Source organism: Vigna angularis, chromosome 9 (assembly GCF_016808095.1).
Source record: "Vigna angularis cultivar LongXiaoDou No.4 chromosome 9, ASM1680809v1, whole genome shotgun sequence".
NCBI lineage: Eukaryota > Viridiplantae > Streptophyta > Magnoliopsida > Fabales > Fabaceae > Vigna > Vigna angularis.
The window spans coordinates 7,867,043-7,875,612 of NC_068978.1; positions in this window are offsets into that span (position 1 = coordinate 7,867,043).

Sequence of the window (8,570 nt, forward strand, 5' to 3'; positions counted from 1 at the left end):
TTAGTTCTGCTTGGTTTAAATACTTTAAAGCATTATTGTGGAGAGATAAGATTCACAATAAATAATCATTTGATTGTTGTTTAAGGTGTGACCTTGGAGATCTAAATGAGAGTAATATTAATCAAGATAAGGTATTTTTTGGTTATTAGTGAAACTCATTTATCCAAAGACACTACAAAATTAATTCAAATATACACGATATGGTAAAATAGAATTTGTGAATAAAAGAGTCTTTGTATTTGATATGTTATGATTTTACATGATATTTGTCCGAATTCTCAATTCTGTTTGTGTATGAAAAACAAAATTTGAAAACCTCACCTTAAACAGATGGAGACACCAAATGTTTCAAATTCTTTCTCGACAATTATTACAATCATCTTCTAGGAATGAGAAACAACACTTAGTGATATATTTTTTATTAGTCAAGCTTGATGATATATATTTTTCATTAGTATAAAGAGTGATAAATTTCTAGTCAAGCTTAATGATATTTTTTCTTTTATAAATTAAGTGGATATGGGTGAAAAGGAAAAAGAAGAAGAAAAAAGTAAGGAGAAAGAGGAGGAGAAGTTGAAGCTAGTGACACATGATGGTGGTAATGGAGTCGCAGGCGACAGTGCAATGATAGAGCAGAAGTGAAAACCAAGACAACATTGGTAGTCATAGTTGAAAGAAGAAGTGCATGATGAGGAGAAAGAGAAAGAGTCAAAGGTAGTAGGCTAAGGTGATGACAATGGAGGCGGAGGAGGGTGAGGAGGAAAGGAGAAAAAAAGAAAAAATAAGAGAGAAAGAAGAAGAAGACTCAATCACAATATTTACCAACGACCAAAATTTATCAGCAATTACAATAAATTTAAGTTGTTGATAATTATCGAAAAATTCATTATTTACAAATATTTTTGTCAATTGAAATTCTAAAATTCGTTTTATAAACAAATTTATTTTCATTGGTAATTATAAAAATTATTAGTAATTAAACATCATTAATTAGAAGTAAATAAAATACAATCGAACATTTATTGTTTTATTCTAACATTATAAATAATTAAATTATTTTTAATATATATATTTTTTAAAATATAATCTTTTATAAATATATTAATTATTTAACCAAATTTATTTTAGGCTTAATTACCTACTTAGTCCCCATGTTAGGAGGTAATTTTTTATTTAGTACCCGGTTTTAAAAGTGTAGGCATTTGGTACCTATGTTTTGAAATGTGTATCAATTCAATCCTATCCGTTATATTGTAAGTAACGGCGTTAAATGTTAAATGATTGGAAAGGCTTAATTACCTACTTAGTCCCCATGTTAGGAGGTAATTTTCTGTTTAGTACCCGGTTTTAAAAATGTAGGCATTTGGTACCTATGTTTTGAAATTTGTATCAATTCAATCCTATCCATTATATTGTAAGTAACGGCGTTAAATGTTAAATGATTGGAAAGGCTTAATTACCTACTTAGTCCCCATGTTAGGAGGTAATTTTCTGTTTAGTACCCGGTTTTAAAAATGTAGGCATTTGGTACCTATGTTTTGAAATTTGTATCAATTCAATCCTATCCATTATATTGTAAGTGAAGATAATGTTGATGAAAGGGATACTACAATTGGGTGGCAAAGGAGAAAGATTATGAATTTGGAAAAATCACTTTTGGTTTGTCAGAGAAGGGAAAAGGTCTTAATCTGGATGTTATGTTTGATGGGGTTGATTAATATCGTCTTTGTATGTATTATGTTTTAATTTTGTTGAAGTGTTGATGGAGCTTGACCCTTTAGTTGTCGTAAACCTCTAATTGTAATGCGGATGAAAATTACATTCTAATATAACCATCTTCTTCATTAAATACAATGGCATTAGAAGCACAATCTCATAATCTTTCTCCTTTGCCACCCAATTGTAGTATCCCTTTCATCAACATTATCTTCACTTACAATATAACGGATAGGATTGAATTGATACAAATTTCAAAACATAGGTACCAAATGCCTACATTTTTAAAACCGGGTACTAAACAGAAAATTACCTCTTAACATGGGGACTAAGTAGGTAATTAAGCCTTTATTTTATCACATCAACTAAATCTATTACAAACTTTCATATCACTCTTTTCAATTCAACAATATTTCTTTTCAATTTCTCATCTTATTTTCTTCGTTTTCCACTCCTTCAAATCACTAGTACAAAAATCGCTAACAACGTCGAATATTTTGATCTTTTAACGGTAAATTCGCGAACGACATCATATGTTAAATTTAACGTCAAATTTTGTCAATATTCGATGTTAATCAATTTTTTTGTTTTTGTTTTAATTAATTGTGATCCAGTTTTACAACTCTAGGAGACCTAAAAAAGCAAAAAAAAAACAACAAATTTTAGTTTTTGGTATTTTATAAAGCATGAACTATGAACGTGTAGTGTAGTATCAACAACAAACAATAATAACTAACAACAAACAAGTTCAATCAAACAACAATAACAAACAAATTCAACTAAACAACAACCACATACAAGTTCAACTAAACAACAAACACAAACAAGTTCAACAAATAAGTTCTTCAAAACGAAAAGAAAACAAAAACGAAAACTAACCTTCAAAAGGTGGTTTCGTCGGAATAAAGTTTCATACAGTGAGAGAGAAAGCATAATGCACCTATAAAGGACAAAAACACGAAAATAATCAGTTAAAACAAACAAAAATCATACATAAAGTAGTTAATTAACATGCATTTGTATCAAATAAAAGAAAGATTACATGTGATGCTCGTCAAACTTCATTCGAGAAAAGTTTGAAAAGAGAAGAGGGTATCGCGCTAAGACAAAGTGAATGAATTTTCAACCACCCCTCAAATTTTTATTGAATTCACTAACATTTTGAAGTCGAATTTAAAAGTCATTCGACGTTTAATAATTGCATTTATTTACAAAAATATCACCACTCATTTTAACCGTATGTTATTCAATGGTTGAACGTTGAACACATGACATTATACACTGTTTTTGTACTAGTGAATATAATCTTTAAGAATTAAACTCTATGCTAACAATATTTTTTGTTAACCAACTATCAAAATATTGTCTCTTAACTAACTATAAAGAGGAGAAGAAAAAAAAACTCTTATTAAGAATTAAATCATTTACCAAAACCGTGACTTATATGATCCATCTACTAAGTTTTATATATAACAATCATAATTAGATTTTTTTTCTAATTTTTTTTAGAAAAACTACAAACTAAATATATTAGTTACTAAAATAATCTTTATCATCAATAAAATATTATAATTATTTTATGAATTAGATTTTAAATTAGTCACTAAAATTAGTTCTCCAAGTTTTGATTACAAAATTTATATACTAATTCATTTGGTAACTAAAATATTTATAATTAATTTTAATGATCATCAATTTAAAATATAATTCATAGACAAATTACAATTTATTATTTATAATAAATATTATTTTAAAAATCAATAATTTTTAGTTTATAAATTAATATTTAAATTAATTATTTATAAATTAATATCTAAATTAGTTATGGTAATGATCATTTGTTATTTAAAGATTTTTTAAAATGAAAATAATTTAATTTAAAAAAAACAAAAGTATAAAAAATAAAAATAAATATATATTTTTTATTTATACACCTATTATATTTCATCAATTGGTCATAATAAAGGTTACGGGCACACACACATACACCTTTGTAGTTTAGTCGAACTTATATGTCTCGATTCACAGGAAACCGAGGCCTATAAATTGTATTACCTCGGTTGCATTTCCAATTGATATCTAATACCCTGAAAAATTCAACCACCCCTACAAAACTGACTTCCCACGCCTGGTAGTTTTTCAGATCCTGCTTATTGCCTCGGTTCTGTAGTAAACCGAGGCGTATAAGTTAAATGTAATTTCAAAAATGTCATTTTATATTTTATTTTTATTTATTTCTGAGGTGTATAGGCATTAGTTGCTTTATTAACTGAGGCATATATGCATCTATTGTCTCGGGTAAGTGAAGAACCGAGATAGTATAACTTTTTATACTCCAGAACGCATTAAAAATTTTAACTTACTGTTTAATCTTCTTCTTCCTCCTACAAGAGCTCTTCTTCCTTGCGCACCCAATAAGTCTTCTTTTTCCTCGTGCAAGACTCCATTGCTCTGGAGTTATCCTCGTTGCTCGCTTTCTTCACACGTTGGTGCCTCTGGTTCTCTCACTGCTGCTCCAAAGTGTCTCGCTGCATCCCTCCAAAGTGTCTCGCTGCATCCCTCCAAAGTGTCCCGCTGCTACTCCAAAGTGTCTCGTTGGGCTTGGCGGAGTTTCGCGAGATCGGGAGGAATCTCTTTTCTCATGGCGCGGCGAGGATGCGACAGCGGTGGTGTGGTGGCGGTTAGGCGCTGGAGGTTGTTATTCTAATTCATGATTTTGGTCGATTTTGTGGTCTGATTTGCAGGTTTAGAAGCTAATGAAGGTGCGAAAGGGTTCGTAATTCTCGCGATTTGGGGCTTGATTTCTTGTTTGGTGATTTTTGTTTGTAGGTCACGAATGGAATTTCTGTGAAGACAAAGCTTGCAATGAAGCTGTCTTGCAATTTCCATGGTACGATGGCTTCGCATGATGAAGATGAGTTCTTGCATTGGTTGTTGCAATGGGTTTCGCGTATGGAGGAGATCGCGACGAGCTCGCGTGCTTGGAGGTTCGGAGATGGTGGCTTCACAACGACGCAATTTAGTGGAGACGTGGAGAAGGAAAAAGACGTGATTAGGGTTTCTGGAAAAATGAATGTGCGATTTGGAACTAAAAAAATTAAAAACACTCTACTGCCTCGATTGTCTGTGAACCGAGGTAGAATCCGAACCTTTTTGCCTCGGTTCATAATTGAGACAAAATACCTATCCCTTTTTGCCTATATATGCCTTGATTGTGAAACTGCTGCCTATAAGCAAAAATAACTATTGTTTTCCCCTGATTGCACTAGTGATAGACTAATTTATAAATATAATTTTATTTTTAATATATATCAAGCTTATTTTTGATATTTTTTCCTTCCTTATATTTCTATTAAACATTCCGAAGATGTTTGTTGAATTACACTTTATAACTTTAGCATTAACAACCTGAATTATAACCATCAATTGTGTTTTGACTCCAAATCTTATTATTATTAATTTTCTTTCTGTACCAATCTGAACACAGTGATCCAATGAGGTGCTAAAAAATTATTTTTCAGGCATCAGAATATTTGTTGTTAACCATCTGGTTATGTAAGATGCTTGAATTGCCAAGTACTATTGTTTTCACATATTTTATTGCTTTTATTTCTCCATCTAACCTTTTAGAATTCCTTTGTATAAATAGCACTGCTTACAAACATTTAGAATATATCTTATTCCAATATTTCTAATTAATTAAAAACAATACAATATCATTATTCTATTCCAGTTGAATAAAATATTTAGTTTTATTTTTAATTAGATTGCTGTATAATTTAGATCCCTTAACACATCATTGTTGTAGCAAATAGAACAGAGACATAGTACAAGCACACTCATTATTTAATTTAATTTAGTATTTAGTGACAGTTAATAGAATGTTCCACCTCTGCTATTTGCTATTCATTTCATTAATGTCTCACTAATACTATATAATCAGGTTGATTAATTAATAATAAAACGAGAATCAATGAAGAGAGAAATTTAGAAAGATTCATTTGGATCGAAAAATAATTTAAAAACATAAACAGATACTAATTTAGAATTATTAAATTTGACTTCATATTGAAATAAAATATTTGAAAAATGATATAACTTGAATTAAAAAAAAATCAACTTCTATACACTTTAATAGTCTTTTATTTATACATTTATTAATAAAAGATATGTTCACTATTTTGTTTCCTTTTTACCGAGCATCAAATATTTTGACAAGAAAGATGAAGACGACTTTTAGGTTTTGTGATTACTGTTGAGAATTGTACGTGACTATGAACCTGTTGAATTGGAAGGTACTATTCGAAAGACCTTTCAACTGACCATTCAATGATTCTCTATGCTTGTAGCATGTATTGTCAACAGCATTTATTCTAGCCATTGTTTAGCAACTATTGTACTCATCATTCTCAAGGTCTGTAACATGTACATCACTTAACATGTCAAAACATATATACTTTAATAAAATATATTACTGAAATAGTTAAACTATCGTTTAACAGATATTATATAATAATAATAATATTAATAATAATAATAATAACATAAAATAACATTAAAAAATAGTATTATAATTAATAATAAAGTTTTAAAACTAAGTTAAGAACGATATGTTTTATTTGAAAAAGAAGAGAAAACTTTTGGTGTGTTTGAGTAAGACAAATTTATCCTATGTTTGATTATTAATTTTTATTGATTGAAATAACCATATATTTTTTATCATTCGTCCTTTTACTAAAAGGTGTTTATCTTTTAAAAGATTATTAATTTAAGTAAAAAAGAATTCTATGGAAACAGTCATCTTTCCGAAAGATTTATGCAATTTTCAACGTTTTTTTTATTCAAAACATAAATTTGTTCCATTAGATTTCACCTATATAAAAACTATAAAATTAATCTAATAATGTTAAAAAATAAATCCATATACATGGTTAAAAAGCACATGAAGAGTTTAGTTCCGTGTGACAAGAAAGAATATAAAATTAGGTTTAACTTTCAGGTTCCTTAAGCTTATTTTTCATAGAATAATTTTCACTATGTTTATGTTTTTTAATTTACAAATTTTTTAAATTTATAGAATCACTTTAATAAGACACATTTTATGCATAGAATAAGGGATTAATGGGTGAGATGAATGGATGGGAGTTTGATTATTATTTCTATTTTTATTAGGATTCGAAGTGTGAACTTTTTCACATGGGACAAGATTCAAGTGGTGCTTGAAAGTTTCTGATAACTAGAATTGAATCTCTTATTGCTTTAAAGAGGGAAGTTCATCTACAAAAAGCTCTTCGACGCTTAAGTCAATAAGAAAGTTTTAAGATCTATGAATGTATTAAGAGAGTATGTGTATTTCCTAGTCAAATACCATATGTATTTTTAGGGTTTTTTGGTCTTATGAAGATTGCTGTAAAAACTAATATATTAAGAGAATAATATTACCAAATATAACAACTTAACATATATATGATAATTAGCGAAATAATAACAATAATGTGATACATTACCTGATATACCAAATATTTTTTAAATATATGGTATCAAAGAATATTATGACGTAATCAAATTGTCAAGATTTGGTTACATATACGGTTAATATATGAATATTTGCAACAACAAATATATCTTGTAATATCTTCCAACCACTTTAGCATATTTATTAAGTCGGGTATATATATAAGCCCCCCAAGCTTGAAAGTTTGATTAGGATATGAGGAATGTTTGTTGTGACTGTAACTAGCCCTATGGTTGAGTTGTAACTAGTTTTATGTTGGCAGGTGGATTGGTTGTTTAGCTAGACTATATGTGGTTGTCTTTGACCGTGCTGAACTTGTTAACATTAATTGTTCTTGATTGAGTTGCGAGCGATCGTCTTTGACTTTACAGGTCGATTGACTGTTTGACTGAGTTGCGGGTGGTCATCTTTGACCATGGATGCTTGATAAATGTCCAATTTAAGTGAATTTTAAGATAATTTTGGTATTTATCTTGCTTTGATTTTGTTTATATCATGCTTAATTCACTCTTATTTAGTTTGTTTTGCAGTTCTTGATATCAATAGAGAGTTAAAGTTGAAAAATAAAGAAAATAGATGAAATTCAACTAATTATGGATAAAACTAACATTAGTGCAGCTGAGTAACAAAATTAAGGCTTGAGCCACATAGGCAAACTCATTGCAAATGAAAACCTAAAACACTAAAGCATGAGGTTTAGGCCACAAGAGCAAATCCTCATTAGGAGAAAACCTCAAGCACCCACCTTTATAAAGATTTGGAATGTAACCTTTACAGCTTGAGCCCAAAATGTGCAACTTAAGCCCTAAGAAAGGCAGTTTGGAAAGATATAGAATAAAAAATTTGCGACTTAAATGCTAAAGTTGGAGTTGAACACCACCCTAAACAGTTTATAAATATAGACCTCATGTCCTCATTTTAGGCATTGAGTGGAGGACCAAATATGTAGTAGTAGAGTAGGAATGATGTTGAGACTTTGGCAAGTGTACCAAATCGTTCTAAGTAATAAAACCGGTAAGACCGGATATCGTTTCCCAAGAGACTCGTGTCACCAAACAATCGTATAATTTCCAACTAACTTAAACTAAAGAATGCTTCATAATTTGTGTTTTTGTGCAATTAAAGTAAACATGAAACATAATTGATAAAAGTGATCTTAGATACTCAAACACTTGGAAATGGAAAGATTAGAAATGATATGGAATGGTATTGTTGGGGGTATGATTTCACCTACTTCACTCTTATGTATAGAAAATCACTTCCTCTTCATTCATATGCCAATGTCAATCTAATAAATTACTCAAACCCAATCCCTTGGTAGAGAGAGCCTAGACTTCCT